Source organism: Canis lupus, chromosome 26 (genome assembly GCF_048164855.1).
Source record: "Canis lupus baileyi chromosome 26, mCanLup2.hap1, whole genome shotgun sequence".
In the NCBI taxonomy this organism is placed as follows: Eukaryota; Metazoa; Chordata; class Mammalia; order Carnivora; family Canidae; genus Canis; species Canis lupus.
Window position 1 is genome coordinate 14,647,684 of NC_132863.1, and position 18,204 is coordinate 14,665,887.

Consider the following 18,204-nt stretch of genomic DNA (forward strand, 5'->3'; position numbering starts at 1 on the left):
TACCTTTCTTATACAACTGAAGCAGGGAGTGTTAACATTCCACTTGTTTTAATGATACCTTGAAAGCAACGTACCAGATTGCAGTTAGATGGTATGTTCAAACCTTATCAACTTTCTAAACAAAAATTTGGTGAATCTTTGAAAGTACATTTTAGTGTATGAAGTGTTGTACCCATGTTGCAGAGCTTAAAAAGCTTTCTAAAAGGCAAGTTTCCTCCATGCACATCCAGAACTGTACAGCACACTTACGCTACAATGTGCTTTCAAGTCCTGCGTCTCTGTGATGTGATGCTGGGTCAGGTGGTACATGGACGTGTTGCAGAATTCCTGAAAGCCATTGGTGCATTGAGATGGCCAACAAAAACTGAACTTTAATGGAAATTTACTGCAAAACTCATGAATATAGCCCACTAATTACAAACCAAATGCATCCTCAGCTTAAGATCCCCCTTAGCTAGAACCCCAAAATAACCATCACCACCGCAACACATAGAAAAGTGTGATGTAGGAAGTTGAAATGTAAAGAGACAGCTGTCTTAACTAGCTACTGTTAAAATATATTACTTTTGTATGTTTTGTGAAAATATGACCATGTGAACATATTGCTAAAGTCCGTTTCAGGGTCTTGATGTCCATAAACAAGTGAATGGCCTTGAGCCTTTAGTTTCATGATACATTTGTCTCTGTTCCTTATTGTGCAGGAAAGTTACTAAAAGCCAAGTCAACAAGGGTATTGATGACAAATTAGTAGTTGAATGTTGGCTATCCAGAGAAATCCTAAAGTGCACTAAAATCTTACACTTGAGAGAAATATCTTGAATTTAACAATAATCCTTAAAATATACTCCATATTTAAAAACTTAATAAACTTTCCTAACCAATAAATTTTTAAAAACCTAATTTCAGTCACTCAGGCTGGGCCTTTCTTGGGATGGGCCTGTACAAGTGAGGGAGTCTGGATTTTATGGTTTGTTCATTATTTATGATTCAGTTTTTGTTACTAATTTCCTACCGCATTCTATTTGTAACACACAAGCAGTTTAGAATATAAGAACAGGATCTAACACCCACAGGCTCTTTGGATGGGCTGGGATGAAGTGTATTTCTCATATTTGGGTAAAGGAGGAACATCCTGTGTCATCCATATATTGTCATGAAAATGCTGTATGACAACCAGCCACAGTTATTTACATGTCCATTAGGTTCACAACTCTGCAAGGTTCAGTTGATCTGAGCTTGGTTGCTTATACATCTTGGGTCAACTATAGGTTGACCATGGCTCTATTAGTAGTCAGCTGGACTTGGATATGTTTGTCAGGTATCTGTTAACTCATCTAGGATGGCTTTGGCTGGGGTGATCAAGGCCATGCTGTTTCTCTCCTTATGTCTCCTTTCTGCATCTAGCTATCCTGGACATGTTTGCATGGTAATGGAAGACACGCAAGAAAAGTCAGAATGCACAAGTCATTGAAAATACAAGAAGGCTGCTAATATCCCATTGGCCAAATCAAGTCACATAGCCAAACCAGTGAGAGAGGGAGGGACCTAAAATGTTACTTGGTGAAAAGCATGGATACAGTGAATGACAAAGAATTTGGGCCATCTTTTGCAATGAAATCTTTTATCTGTCAAACTAAACCCTTGATTTTCTTGACCAACACATGGCTGTAGTCTGAATGTTGATGTCCTCTACACAAAGCATGTGTTGAAATGTGTAGGGCTTTGGGGAGGCCATTAGGTTGTGAGGGTAAAGCCCTCATGAATGGGATTAGTTAGATACAAGAGATTTTACAGAGCTCCTCGCCCCTTCTACCATGTGAAAATGCAACCCAGAAAAGCATCATCACCCAGCCATGCTGCCATCCTGATCTCAGACTTCTAGCTTGTATAACTGTGAGAAATAAATTTCTGTTGTATATAAGCCATCCAGGCTGTGATATTTTGTCATAATAATTCAAATGAACAACAGCACCATTTAAATCTCCTCTCCAAATGCCTCCCAGCTTAGTAAGTGGCACTCCTGTCCACCTGGCTCAGGCTGAAGTACCTTTTCTGGCACTATAGCCAGCTCATCAATGGGTCATCTGTAGTTTCAAAATGTATCTAAAATCAGATTACTTTTCCATGTCTCTCCTATCATTTTTTGCCTGTACTACCTAAATAGCCCCTTAATTAATATTTCAACTTTGCCCTTGTGTTGTGTTTCCACTACATCTATGAATAGTTTTAGAATGTAAATTAGATCATGCCATCTTCTGCTCAAAGCTCTTCAATGGTTTATCCATCAGATTTACAATAAAATGCAAAATCTTAACTATGGCCTATTAGGCATCCACAGTCTGGTTAATGGCTACTTGCTCTTGCCTTATTTTTATACCATTCTTTCCTCACTGGCTCCACTGTAGCCACATGGACCTTCAGTGTTGTTCCATGAACATTCATGACCTCAGGACATTTGCATATGCTATCTCCCTAGCATGGAATACTATTGATCTCACTGTCTGTTACTCAAAGGAATATTGATGAGTATCAAACTCACCTTATTCAAGTTTCTGTTCCAATGTCACCTCTTGGGAGTTCTTTCTTGATCTCCTTTTCTAGTAACTTTCTGTCATTCTCATTCCTGCTCAACTTTTTTTCTTTCTCCATAACGTGTTACTAGTGGATATTATAATGTGTATTTGTTGAATGAAAAAAAAATAACAAAGGATGTGGAATAAAGCTCTAGGAGCGTTACACCTAACATGAAGATATTCCTAAAATAGTACGTGGGAGAACTGATAGATAGCATGGGGAAACTTTACTGTTAACAAAGCAATGTCTGCTACTTCTGGCCATTTAAAATGTGTAGTTTGTTATAATAGCTAATAGCCACCTTTACCTGGAAAGTTTTTGATCACATTCTCTCTTTTCTGGAATATATCTGTAAGAGTATATGAAAAATATAGGGGCACCAGGGTGCCTCAGTCAGTTAAGTGTCTGCCCTTGGCTCAGGTCATGATCCCAGGGTCCTGGTATCAAGCCCTGTATGGGGCTCCGTACTCAGCAGGGAGTCTGCTTCTCCCTCTCCCTCTGCTCCTCCCACACCACTTATGTTCTCTCTCATTCTCTCTCAAATAAATCAATACAATCTTTTAAAAAATGTAGAGGTAAATATGAATTGTTTAATAGCAAGCTTAATGTTCATTGGCTGTATCCTTACTTCCTGCTAGTTTTAACTTCAGACCTTGGGGTGCTCTGGTATGCTAGGAAAATTTGCGTAACTATGGAATAAGGTCGGTATCTTCAGCAGGGCCAAAGGAAGAGGAGGCTTTTTTTTTTTTTTAAACATACATATTTAACTTTATTTTGTCATCATTTAAAGCTTGATTTTATAAAACATAAAAAAAAATTTAAGAGTTCTGAATCACAGGAATTTAAACAGTGGCAATATACATAGCTTTGTAGGTTCGAGTTCTACAACAAATTAAAATCAAATATTTGGAAATGTTTTCAATATGGAAAATATACAAATGAAATAAATGGCAGAGACCTATTATGAGCAATGTTTCATTACTTGCAGATTATCATTAGATAATTTCAGAATCTAGACAAAGACTCTGAATATTCAGATTTATGTTGCTGTATTTTACATTTAATATCTCCCTACCTATATTCCAGAGTCAAAGTCCTTGACCAAAAGGTCTGATTTAAGAAGGCATTTAGTTTTATGGCAAAAGTTACCCATCTACAGTTACCACTTTCAAGGAATTGACAACAATGCTGATGTGATCTGCTAGTTCCCTTTTGAACAATGTGCAATAATTTATGCCAACCCTGTATAAAGTCATACAGGTAACAAAAAATGGGACAATTATGCACAGTTCAATAGATGTATAATGTTAAGTTTTCCCAATCTAAAAATTAACCAGTGATACAAAATTATCAACTATAGCTGAAAGTTGACTTCTTTGGCTGTCTCAGGAAGACTGGAAGCCAGTTTTTAACATCGTGTTTGATTTTACTTGTCAAAATGAAATTCACATGACATAAAGTTAACCATTTTAAAGTAGACAAGTTACTGGCATTTAATATATGTAAAGTTATACAACTGCCACATCCATCTAGCTCCAAAATATTTCCACCATTTGAAAATAAAACCCTGTACTCTGTTCTCTTCATAACCGTGACCCCCAAGTCCCTAGTTAGCATCCATCTGCTTTCTCTTTATGTGGATTTACCTATTTTGGATATTTCGTATGTGTAGAGTCATACCACATGTGACTGTGTCTGGCTTCTTTCACTTGCGTGTGTTTGAGGTTCATCCACACTATAGCATGGAGCATACTTCATTCTTTTTTATGCCTGAATTATACTCTGTTGTATAAAAATGCCATATTCTATTTATCCATTCATTTGTTGATGGATATTTGTATTGTTTCTACCTTTCAGCTCCTGTAAATAATGTTGCTATAAACATCCCTGTACCAGAATATTTGAGTGTTGGTTTTCACTTCTTTTGGGTAGATAGGTAGATACCTAGGAGTGGAATCACAAGGTGACCACGATGACAATATACTGTTTTAAAATGCATAAAGTAGGGATCCCTGGGTGGCGCAGCGGTTTGGCGCCTGCCTTTGGCCCAGGGCGTGATCCTGGAGACCCGGGATCGAATCCCACATCGGGCTCCCAGTGCATGGAGCCTGCTTCTCCCTCTGCCTATGTCTCTGCCTCTCTCTCTCTCACTGTGTGACTATCATAAATAAATAAATAAAATTTAAAAAAAAATAAAATGCATAAAGTAAAATACCTAGGGTATAAAGGAAGCTAATTATGTTGACATAAAGTTACCAGAACATCAAATAAATGTGTTACGGTGATCTGTGTTACTTGATTTAGAAATATAATGTCTAATGGCAGACCTAATAACTACCGTATATTTGTGGTAGTGATGAGTGCAAGTGATGTTTCAAGGTGTTTGCAGCAATTACGTGATACGAAAGGCTTATGTGTTTCAATCACAGCTCCTTAGGATATTCCTGAGTTTTGTTGCCTGTTAAAGGCTAATGAAAATAGGTAATTTCTTTCTCATCCAAATTCATGGAACCTTTAAAACCTATCTAAGTGATCCCAGGGACTTGAAGTGAAGACCCCCCAGTTAAGAACCCCAGCTTTAGACAGGGAGGTGGTTATAGACTGGGGTTCCTTGGTGGCCCCTTCTTTCTGTATCTCTCTCTTCCCACTCTTTCCCCATGTCATCATCTTGCTTAGGAAATCTTAGCTCAGCAGGATCATCTTGGACAGTTTGGATCCATTGAAGTGGAAGCTAGAGAATCCTCATAATTCCGTTATCATCAAGTTTTGAGCTGTTATCCTGTTTTCTGTATCAGATTAATGTTTATATAACTCAGACACCTAGGAATTAAAATAACTCTTCTAATGTTGTATAGCACTTCTGAGTATCTAAAGGTCTTACACGTGTATCTTCTCATTTAACCCTCTGAAAGCTGTGTAATTGTGTGTGTCATTACCAGGAGTGTGAGATGAGGAATCCCAGATATCAGATGATTTAGTCAATCAAGTTTGAAAAGCAAGTGGTCACCATTGGAGCTAGAAAGAACTTGGGGCATCTTGCAAATAAAAATTCAAAGTGCCTTTTCTATTCAACTAGAAAACCAATATATCCAAACTTAATTGTTTACTTGGTTGTTAGCATAAATAAATAGTTACGCCTCAAATAAAAGCCAACATAGAAACTGCTCTTGCAGATGAGAGAAACATTAACATGAGAATACTACTACAGTTCAGTCCTGAACAGCTCAGTCCTTCCATTGTCTCAGGGGAAGTGTTTTACAGATACAGGCCAGACATTCAATCAAGATACTTTGCTGTAGGAAAGGATGAGATTAGTTTTAGAAAATTAGGCTTCATTATTCCCTGAAAAGAAAAACAAAATAGTGCTCAATCCATATTAGAGGAAATCCAAAGAGAGCAAATAGTTCTGTAGGCTCCCTAGAAGTTTCCCTAGAGGGGATTCCATGCACTTGTCAAATGCATAAATAATTACTGAAAAAAAAAATGCAGTCCCATATGTCACAGTTACCTTGCCTTGAATGAAAGAAAATCTGTTTTTCAGTGGATGAGGCTTTCTTCTCCCCCCAAAGTTATGTATTCAAATTTATTGGGTTGCTATTTGTTCGCTCCCAAGGAGCAGAACACCCCTTATTCCAACAGTGAAGAAAGAGGAAGGGATGCTGAGCTCTGGCTATAAATATTTTATTATATAGAGACACAGAGATCACAGAGGGGCAGATGAGTAGCAGAAAACAAATGTGATGTTGTTTGCAAGTCCTCAGAGGAGGTTTATATTAAACTGTCTCTGCCAGCTTGTTTTCTGCTTGGCTTTTACACTGTCAAACCTGGTAATGAAACCATTTTGTGTATCTAGGGTTTTCCTATTAGATGAGGAGTGCTACATCTAGTTGAAAGTATAGAATTATCCACATTATAAAGTATACACAAAGAAAAAGCTATTTTAAAATGGCACAGTGATGAAGATATATTTTCAAGGATAGTCCATATTAATTTGATTTTAGAAAGATTCTATCCTAGTTAAAAAAAAATAGGTTAAGAAATAAATTATGGGTTTTCTCCATACAGTCTTTTTTTTTTTAATTTATTTTTTATTGGTGTTCAATTTACTAACATACAGAATAACACCCAGTGCCCGTCACCCATTCACTCCCACCCCCCGCCCTCCTCCCCTTCTACCACCCCTAGTTCGTTTCCCAGAGTTAGCAGTCTTTACGTTCTGTCTCCCTTTCTGATATTTCCCACACATTTCTTCTCCCTTCCCTTATATTCCCTTTCACTATTATTTATATTCCCCAAATGAATGAGAACATATAATGTTTGTCCTTCTCCGACTGACTTACTTCACTCAGCATAATACCCTCCAGTTCCATCCACGTTGAAGCAAATGGTGGGTATTTACCCACACTTTTTCTTATCAGCAAAATAAGCATCTCTAAATGTGTGTCTGTTATAAAAATAGAGATGGACCCAAAGAAGCATAACCAAGTTTTTCACCCATAATTCTATGCCATTTTGTATATTTCATTTTCATAGATTCATAGATTTAATATGGCCCCTTCATATTGAGCTTCTTGACCATGAGATCAAACAAAAAAAACTTCATTCAAATGGCACCTGACTCAGAGAACGGGTATACTTTTGGCTTACCTGCCAATTACTAAAAAACAAACAAACAAACAAAAAAACCTCTAAAATTCTATTTTATATAAAACAGAAGATTTGCCATCAACTATATTAGTACAAATACTTCTTGTACCTTGTTTTCTCCTCTCATTCAAGAATAAGAGCACTTATGCAGATCATTTCAGGTAGTTTAGATCCAGGATGAAATGAACCCCATAGAATGTTTGTTCCATTATTCATTCTTTTATCTACTTCTCCTTGTACCCAGAAATTTGAACATGTGAGTGGCAGGTTTCATATGTGGTCTGTGCTATTATGTTAAAAAAAAAAAAAAAAGACTTTTTTTTCTCTAAGAGAATTTCTCATTAATAGTGAGTTCTGAGCAAATGAAGTCTAATGGATTATGAAATCATGAAAGATGCTAAATAGCATCAGGTCAAAGTCTTCCAACAACTCTGAGGCATTTGGGTAAGAGAAAATAAGACTGTATGGAGAAAACTGTATGTAAGACTGTAATAAGACTGTATGGTTTATGTATACAATGGAATATTACTCAGCTATTAGAAATGACAAATACCCACCATTTGCTTCAACGTGGATGGAACTGGAGGGTATTATGCTGAGTGAAGTAAGTCAGTCGGTGAAGGACAAACATTATATGTTCTCATTCATTTGGGGAATATAAATAATAGTGAAAGGGAATATAAGGGAAGGGAGAAGAAATGTGTGGGAAATATCAGAAAGGGAGACAGAACGTAAAGACTGCTAACTCTGGGAAACGAACTAGGGGTGGTAGAAGGGGAGGAGGGCGGGGGGTGGGAGTGAATGGGTGACGGGCACTGGGTGTTATTCTGTATGTTAGTAAATTGAACACCAATAAAAAATAAATTTAAAAAAAAAAAGAAAAAGTGTGGGTAAACTATAACTTTTTTTTTTTTTTTTTTTTTTTTTTTTTTACAAAACTGGTGGCAGGTCACTGATATTTGGTTTTAACAGCTAAATTCTGTTGACTGAAATGCTGCTTGGGTTGGTTTTGTACTTAACAAAAACCAGAATTAGCATTATTTACTATTCACTATTGGCCAGGTACTTTACATAGGACATTTTCACTTTATCTTGAGGATCCCTTTGTGTTACAGAAAACTGCATCCATCTCCATTTTTTCAGATGCATAAATAAACCTGATGAATGATGAATTGGCCCAAACTGTGCAGCTAGTACAAGCTGAAGCCAACTCTGTTGGTTCCAAGGTTAACCCCCTTCTTCTTGAAGTTCAGAAATATTAAATTTAATTGGCATCAGTACCTCATGTTAGGATGTAAATTATCAGCAGGTTCAGAGTATTGTCGCTGTTATCTTAACATAGTCTACTGAGCATTCAGATTGCTTTTTCTAGGTCAATAGTGGCAATTATGGCTGTATAGAGATAAATAGATAAAGATTTCTTAGCATGTGTAAAGAAAAAGAAATTTGAGGAGAATTTTAGTGATGATCAGCGCATATATTAAATTTATGGCATCTGGGCACCTGGGTGGCTCAGCTGGCTAAGAGTCTGCCTTCGGCTCAGGTCATGATATCAGGGTCCTGGGATTGAGCCCAAGTTGGGCTCCCTGCTCTTGGGAGCCTGCTTCGTCCTCTGTCTGCTTGCCACTCCTCCTGCTTGTGGTCAGTCTCATTCTCTCTGTCAAATAAATAAATAAAATCTTTAAAAAAAATTTCTGGCATCTTATGTTTTTTTATTAATTTGGTTATTTGTTATATAAATAGAAAAATAAAAATAATGCTAATTACAAAATAAACTTAAATTGTAAAACCAAAATACTGGTTAAGTATAGAGAACACATAATGTAATGGTACTAATAAAGTATAAAAATAAGATGCATTTATTTTGTTTTACTTTTCTGGATCAAGGTCTTTTTGTTGTAAAATATATTGAATTATTGTTATGTAAGAGACCCATATGGCTATGTCAGTCTTGAAATTGCATTTGCTGACAAGGTGGCTTATCTTCTGTTACTCTGAAATATATGAAGAGACTATCACAAGACTGTAAAAGGAAGTTTTGTCTACTTATGTTTTAGTTGATTTTAGACTAAATTAAAAGCCTGTTAAAACAAGAGAAGCATTCAACAACTGAGCTTTCAGAATCATCTAGGATTTCCCTTTATCTATGCAAGACATTTATTTTTAGCAAGTTCTGATCTTAGCAATGGTAGTTTAAAACATAGGGCAAGCTTTTAAGAAGATGATTTTACAAGCAAATTACTTTCCATGAACTACAAATAAATCAAGTTTAAATTTAATCAGTTTTTAATATTAAGAAGTAAACTTAATGGGAAAAATCCTTGCAACAGCTTTTGAACATAAATCCCTGTTCCTAAGGAAGTCTTAAGCATTTTTTGAATGCACAGGAAGGTCGAAACTTAAAGTGTGATACCTCCATTTTTTATGTCACAGAATACTGGCATTTTTACAGAAAATACAAGTATACTGAGTATGTACATTGTGTACCTACAGTTAACTGATGCATATAATGAAATAAAAGCAGGTATTTCTTATTATTCAAGGAGAAAAATGGAGCCGTCTTCTGGAAACAGTTTGGGTTGTCCCATAATGGATAAAGTAGACTGTCAACCTATAATTATTTTCAGGGACGTTTTCTTTGGACTTGTCTGAAAATTGGATGAGTGGTGATTAATATCAGGAAGAAGAAAAGAACTAGGACCTGGGATTTGTCCTTTTAATAGGCTGGAAGAGAATAACTGCTTTCAATTTTTGGATCTTTTATGAAGCATATGAAATCTATGTTTAGTCTCTTTGTACCCTATCAGTAGTATCTATTATTTACTCATTTAAATGACAGTGCTGCGCTGGACCATAAGCAAGGCTAGAAACTTACAGATCCGTATATAACTTTGAATCAGCCAGTGTATATATAGCCAATCTTTATTATTCATGGGTTTTATATTTGCAAATCTACCATCTCGTGTATTTTTCTATTTCTATGCCCTTGCTTGTGGTTCCGCTGTTTGAAATGACCTCCCAGCGGAGTACTGAAGTGCTGTCTAGTATTCCTCGGTATGATGTGCCTCATGGAAAAAATACATGGTCTCTGGCAATTTTCATTCAGGTGTAAGTTCTGGTGCTGTTGGCTAACTTGAATGTTAATGAATCAACTATATACATTAAATGTGTCATAAAACTATAAAACAATCTTCTGTGTTGATTGATGAGCATGTTTTGAGGTCAGAGACTTGCAGAATTCTAGATTTCTTGTAGGAGCAATGGGTTCAGCATTCGCTAATTTGGTGTTTGCGGCTACTGTATATAACATGACTACTGCAAATAATGAGAATCAGCTCTATGAAACATGCAATTGCTAGAGAGTGGCCTCAGCCCCAGAGAGTCAGAGACCAAGGGTACAGTTCCTGCTTCCATAGAGCTCACTACTTGTTGAAGAGCTGGACTCACAGTGGACCAGTGTGAGAAATTGCTATGACAGATGCAGGCAAGGTGCTAAGGGAAGCCTAACACTGATTGGGTGGGGGAGGGGAGCCCAGGGAATCACAGGTCAGTAGCTGAATGCCTGAGAAAATGAAACAGTAGAGAAAGGATGTGCGGCATGTACAGAAATGTGAAATAAATGAGGTTTATTTTTAAATGGAGCATAATGTTGGTGGGTTTCTGACGCATGTTGATACCATGTTGTTACAGAAATATACTGTGGCAAAAATGCTTCCACCTCTTGCCAAAATGAACACTGAAGAAAAATGAACACTGAAGAACTCCAACATAAAGTTGCAGAACAGAAATAGCCAAACTCCTCTGGAGTCTGATTCATCCATAGCCATCAAAAAAAGGTAAGAGAATGAATTATGTTACAGTTTTGCTCTTTTAAATTTTGTTTTAAGTCATGTACACACATATGCACAGTGGAATGCTATTCAGCCACAAAAAGGGAAGTCTTGTCATTCGAGACAACATAGATAGACCTTGAGAGCATTGTGCTAAGTAAAATAAGTCACATGGAGAAAGACCAATATGGTATGATCTGATTTACATGTGGAATCAGTTACAGATTTTGTTTAAATCTGAGCTAAAAGTTACATAAAACACATTGCTGGTTGCTAGAGGTGGAGAGAGGATGGGGAATCAATGGAATGATGGTAGTCAAAAGATACAAACTTCCAGTTATAAAATAAGTCATGGGGATGTACTGTGTGGCAAGGTGACCATAGTTAACAATACTGTATTGTGTACTGGAAAGTTGCTAAGAGAGTAGATCTTAAAAGTTCTCATCACAAGAAAAACATTTATAACTATGTGAGGTGATGGATATTAAGTAGACTCCTTGTGGCGGTCATTTTGCAATAGATACAAATACCAGATCCTGTTGTATACCAGAGACTAATGATACATATCAAGTGTATCTCAATAAAAAATATGTAGGAGTGCCTGGGTGGCTCAGTTGGTTAAGCACCTGCCTTTGGCTCGGTCATGATCCTGGGGTCCTAGGATTGAGCCCCACATTGGGCTCCCTGCTCAGTGGGGAGTCTACTTCTCCCTCTGCTTCTGCCCCTATCCCCCCTCTGCTCATGCTTGTGTTCACTCACTCTTGTGCACTTTCAAATAAGTAATCTTAAAAAAAAAAAAAAAAAAAAAAAAACTAGGGACCCCTGGGTGGCGCAGCGGTTTGGTGCCTGTCTTTGGCCCAGGGCGCGATCCTGGAGACCCGGGGTCGAATCCCACGTCGGGCTCCCGGTGCATGGAGCCTGCTTCTCCCTCTGCCTATGTCTCTGCCTCTCTCTCTCTCTCTCTGTGTGTGTGTGTGTGTGTGTGTGTGTGTGTGTGTGACTATCATAAATAAATAAAAATTAAAAAAAAAACAAAAATACGTCATAGTAAAAAAGAAGAGTACATTTATCCAACATATATTCACTGAGTGGCTTCTACATGTCTGTGAACTGTTCTAGATGCTAGGGATGTGGTAGTTACAGAAAAGGAAAAGGGTATGGCCTTGAGGGAACTGACATTCTGGTTGGAGGAAATCAGTAAGTAATGCTTAGCTAGGAAATTAACAGCTGTTCATAGCATTGGCAAACACAGTGAACAGCGTAACAAAGTGAGGGGCTACTTTATTTGAGGTGTCAGAGCAGACTGCTCAGAGAATCTTGGCTTGAGAGTTGAATGATGGAAGAGAGTCAGTTGAGATAAAACCTTGCATGTGCCATGAACCAGGATCTAGACAGATATGCTCAAGGCTCAGAAAGCAGGTATGCATTGCTTAGATTTGGAGAAGCATGAGATAGACAAAGTTGAAGAGACTTTGCAGAAAAGTGTCTGGATTGTACTCCTATGAAGATAGAAGTTATTGGTGAGTTATTAGCAGAGGAGTGAGTTTATATTACAGTTTTAAAAGGCCTTGCTGTTATGTTTAGCTAAGGGCTCAGTAATAGTGGAAAACAGAGTGCCATCACCTAAGCAAGAGATGATGAATTGGCTTAGGGACATGGCATTGGGGATAAATAGATTTAAAATATATTTGGGGTCTGCTTCAGCTATATTAAACTAGATGACCACCAATATTGTTTATGAATCCCCAGACATAATTCTAAGTTCCATATGAAGGGTATGCTCATTTGTATTTAAACATATAGTTGTCAAGTGGTACTTTTTTTTTTTTTTTTTCAGTTTCAAAGAGGAGTTTATGATGTGTTTGTTTGTGGCCTGGTTCTGAAACTCAGAGGAGGCTGATGTCAAGTTGTGAAAAAAAAATTACACCCTGAAAGCTCAGGTTCTCTAGACAGGTTATCTCATAACACTTGGAGACATGAGCCTTCCAAATGCTTGTGCAAATTCTCTCTGGTTCCTAGCAGGGTTCCTGAATTCTGAAAATGTTGTTACTCCCATCAAGGAGAGGCTGCCTGTGTGACGGGTGCCCTTCAAGATGGAACTGGAGGGTATTATGCTGAGTGAAGTAAGCCAGTCGGAGAAGGACAAACATTATATGTTCTCATTCATTTGGGGAATATAAATAATAGTGAAAGGGAATATAAGGGAAGGGAGAAGAAATGTGTGGGAAATATCAGAAAGGGAGACAGAACGTAAAGACTGCTAACTCTGGGAAACGAACTAGGGGTGGTAGAAGGGGAGGAGGGCGGGGGGTGGGAGTGAATGGGTGACGGGCACTGGGGATTATTCTGTATGTTAGTAAATTGAACACCAATAAAAAATAATTAAAAAAAAAAAAAGAAACCAATGCATTTTTTAAGGACTAGTGGTTTAAGTCACTCATGCATGACTTCAAGACTAGAACTTTACTGGATTGCTCCTAGATGGAACATTGAAGCAGAAACTAAAATACAGCGTAAAGCTGATGTTACACGAAGATAAGAATATGTGGCTTTAAGCAATGTTTGCCAGAGAATCTAATGCTCTCTGGAGGTGAGGGCTTCATGTCTTGTGGTGAGTGAGCATGTGCAAAGCCACAGGAAGGGAAGAGAGGATGAAGAATTGTGCAATGACCTTGGCAGGTAGGTCCAAGAAGCCAACAACCACTTTTGGAGCATGGACTAACCTCAAAGCCTATCTTCAGAAAAATTTTTGTAATAATTCAGGCAAACAGTATTTTGAGAGCTTCAGCAAAGTACAGAGCCCTGCCTTCCGGTACTTACAACTTTCTGAAACGGTTTTAAAATTGGGGTCGTGAAAACCCTTCCTTTCTCCACCCTAAACCCTTCTCAGAAATCCTTGATCATCAGAAAACAGGCCCAGTGCAGCAATTATACAGTGTCAGGTAATGGAAAAGATTGTTGAGACTCCACAAGGCATAGAAGCTGTAGTAAAACAAAAGGAGGGGTACAGCAGAAGGAAGAAAGCCCAGCAAGTATTGGTGGGGACCAAAACTTCTAGGTGCAACTCTCAGGGTCCTTTCTCCACTACACATGATGCCTTTAGTCTTTAGATCATGAACCACCAAGATACATGTGTGACACTTTGAGGGGAGCCAAGAATCAAGCTTACTGAGGAGAATTTTATACCCTACAGCTCAGGTAGCTAAAAGCAGGCTTTGTGAACAGGTAAACAGGTGTAAACCATCAATCCATTCAGTTTCAATAAACAGCATAGACAGGCTGGCACAGTATACCTTTGGGGGGAGTTTTGGACTTCCAACATCACATTATAAATAACTGGTTATTATATTTCACTTCAGTCTTGGCCAAGAATCAATACCATGGTTCCAGGTACCCTTTGCATAAGCACAGAACTACCCAAGATCAATTGCAAGTTAACCCTATCCTGATGTACTTAGAGAATTGAACCCTGATGAAATATCCAGGAAAACCTTAAGGTGGTATAAAACATTCTGTGTTTGGTCTCATCATCCACTGGGCTTGATACAACTCTTTGATTACCTGGAGAGATCTTTACAAGGTTATGCTTTCAAATGGAGTCGAGGTTCCTGAAAAAGTAATTGTATTTTGAGGTAATAAGGGTAAAATAAAACAGAAAGATTAGTAGTTGATTTAGGTTGATTTCCCTGGAATCAAATAGGGAGACAAAAAATTCTGGATAGTGGGATTTATTTGGAAGGTGATGCCAGTATACCTTTATAGGGAAATGGGGATGTGGGGTGAGGAAGAGAAGGAAAACAGAAAAAGTACCTTATCATTACTATGATCAAGAGGAGCATGATCCCATTGGGCAATTCTGGGATAAAGTATAGAACATGCCTTGGATTTATTCTAACCAAGCAAAAGGGGATCAGCTACCTTTTCCCATTTGTCTTGATGGAAGACTGTTCCCCTGGATGGAAGTGGAGGGTATTAACTCCCTGGCATCTGTGGCTTGCCATAGATGTGGGCCAGGGGGACTCCAGCAGGCAGAGGAAGCCTCAGGCAAAGAACCCCAGGTGTTTGCCATTGGAAGCCACCATCAGATCAGCATCCAGAGAAATGATAAACACCAAGAGGATATGAATGGAGCATTGATAGTTTCTGCTATAAGAAGTGACAACAACAATGATGCTCATGATCATATTAGTAGAGCTATCATTTATCGAGTATGAAGCTGTGTACCATAATAAATGCATTACATACATTTTACCATTTAATTCTTATTTGTCGAAAAGTCACTCAGTACCAGGTGCGGGGAAGAGGAAATATGTAGTTTATCACCACAATTCTGTGGCATATATATATATATATGCGCCATATATATATATATCCTAGTCTTCCATGTATAGATGAACAGATAAAGTTGAGCAAGGTTAACCAAATTTCTGGAGTAACCCATATAGGGTATAGAGGTAGGATTCAGATTCTGGTCTTCCTCCAAAACCATCCCTTGGGCATCACTGTAATCCTTAATTAGTTAATTAATTATTTTTCTGATACCCATTTATTTGAAAGTTGGCAGGAGCCATTTAGATTTAGGGATACAAAAAGATTTCCCATGTTCTTAAGGAGAGCAGGAAGAGAAAGACAAGAAAACATGTAGTGTAATAAGAACCATATGGAAGTGTGTTATTGCTATTAAGTAGGATCAAGAAAAGGTATCGCTTGTTGCTGCATAACAATCCTACGACTTAGTGGCTGAACAAAATAAGTATTATTACTGCTAGTCTGTGGGTGAGTTGAAGAGTTCTGCTGATGTGGGCCAGGTTTAGCTGGTCTTAGGTAGTTCAATCATTTATCTGCAATCAGCTACCATTGACTGGGGACTGGCTAGTCTAAGATGCTGTCCCTCACACACCTGGTAATTGAATGTAGCTGGATCATTTCTCCAGTGGCTAGCCTGGACTTATTCCCATGGTGGCTCCAGAAGGTTTGAGAGTGAATGATAGTGTGCAAGGCTTCCTGAGGCTGAGGCTCAGATCAGTCACTTCTGCTGCATTATATAGCCCAGAGCGAATCAAAAGACCAGCCCAGATGTAGAAATAGACTCCCTCTCTTGGTGGGAGGACTTTGAGGTCACATGGCAAAAGGGCATTGACACAGGAAGGGGAGATCTACCAAGAAGAGAAATATCTGTATTAAAGCTTACAGGGTGAGTAGGTATTCCCCAGACAAATAAAGTAGGAAGTAGATTTGAGGCAAGGAGTATGTGTTTGTAGCCCCATAATGAAGGCATATGGATAGTGTTAAGGGAAAGGGACAAGCACCAGGAGACAGAGCAGTATTAAGGAATAGAGGTATGTAGATGTACCAGAATTCAGGAAAATAAAAGTTAATTTGCAGGAAGAATAATGTTTAAGAAAAAATGTTAGGCAAATGGGAAGATGAACAAAGTCAGGTTAATGAGCGGAGGGATGGGTGGTTGTCTAGGTTGCTGTAGCATTAGAGCTAATGAAATCATAAGATTTCCTCTTAGGAAGTGATTTGTATGATTGATATTTATTTCAGAAAAGGAGGGAGAGAGAGGGGGAGGGAGGAAGGGAGGAAGGAAATACCTTGATAGGGAAAGAGGTGAGGTTGAGAGAAGACCTGGATGCAAGGACAGCTGCGGATATGACTCCACATAAGCACCTTATGGCTTCAGAGAGGAAGGGCGATGATGTAGATTATGGGATAGAAACGTTTTCTGTGATGCACCTTCCATAAGTGTACTGAGTGGGTTTTTGCTGAAACCCGCAAAATAAAAGATCCCCAAAATAAAGGATTTTTGGATTATGGTCCCAGAGTGAAATACCAAAGCTCCAGATTCTCACAAGGACAAGTTTCTTGAGTAGGTCTCTGAGGCAGCTGACATCAGGGATGTATTTAGAAAGAGCTGTGTCCATGCATGTTTCCACTGGGATGTATGTGTGAAATGGTAATTTTCAGTTCATGGGTTTTTCACTTTGAGACTGAATTGTGTGAATTAAATAGAAGCCTTATTCTAGTTTTCCTAAGTGACTTTAATAGTTCTCCTGGGTCTGTGTTTTAGTGTGGTGCTCTTCTAAGCCACCATGTGCAGCAAATTTTAGTATGAGTCTTCACAGGCTGATATCAGATAGCATCACCAGCTCTTTGGAGGCAGAATGGGAACTAGACTATGGAAATAAATGCTGGCCAGAACCCATGGGGCCAAAATACCCACCCCGGTCGGCTTTGGGAATGTATTGTATTCACTCTTGTCTTGCACATATGTTGGTAATTATTTGCTACTATTTCTAAAAAGTGAGATAAAGATTATCTTTTTTTAAATAAAAAGGGTAAAATAAAATAACATAGCCAAAGGAAAATAAATAACATAGTTAAAGCTGACATCAAAGATACAAAATCCAATGGACACTCTCTGGGGACCTAATTATTACTAATTTTTCTTTGGGGATCAGTGTCTCCCCATTCCATCTCCTCACCTACCCTCCAGAGTTTACCACTATCCTAAATTTGCATCTACCATTTACTGTTATTTTGGTTAAAAAAAAAAAAGGCCCAAATGTGAATATATTCCTATGTAATATGCTATTAATTTTTGCTTCCTTTTGAACTTTATAATATTTTGTAGTCTAAAGATTTGCTCATTTCCCAGAACATTTATGTTTCTAAGATTCATCCATGTTGTTACATGTAACTACAGTTTAGTTTCACATCTAAGTAATATTGCGTCATGCGAACATATCACAATTCTTCTGTAGATCAATGTTTCTATTTCCATTTTCTGCATTTTCTACTATAAGCAGTAATACTACAATCATTTTTATATGTCTCCTAGCATATGTGTATGTTTTTCAGGGCTATCCACATAGAAGCAAAATGCTAGAATATACAGTGTACAGGAAACCACCCATCCTAGGTTGCCTGGAACTGCATGGTTTCTCAAGATGGAGTATTTTCAGGGCTAAAACCAGGAATGATGTCATGCAAATTGGCATGAGAGGTTGCCTTAAAGATACACATGTTCAACTTTACAACATAATACTAACTCTTTCCTAAAGAGTTGGTAGCAAGTTATACTCCCAACTTGCAATAAATGAAAATTACCCTGAAACTCATTCTCTCTATGCATGGTGTTCTTGATGTC

The 18,204-nt window shown here is 38.0% G+C and overlaps 1 protein-coding gene across 1 annotated transcript in view; it reads left to right on the plus strand.

Annotated features, from left to right (window-relative positions):
* Nucleotides 1-18,204, plus strand: part of PAK5 (p21 (RAC1) activated kinase 5) — a 287,140-nt gene that overhangs the window by 111,823 nt on the left and 157,113 nt on the right. The window contains exon 2 of the mRNA XM_072800084.1: nucleotides 10,912-11,057. The gene's annotated coding sequence lies outside the window, so the exon portion shown is untranslated. The remainder of the gene's footprint in view (nucleotides 1-10,911; nucleotides 11,058-18,204) is intronic.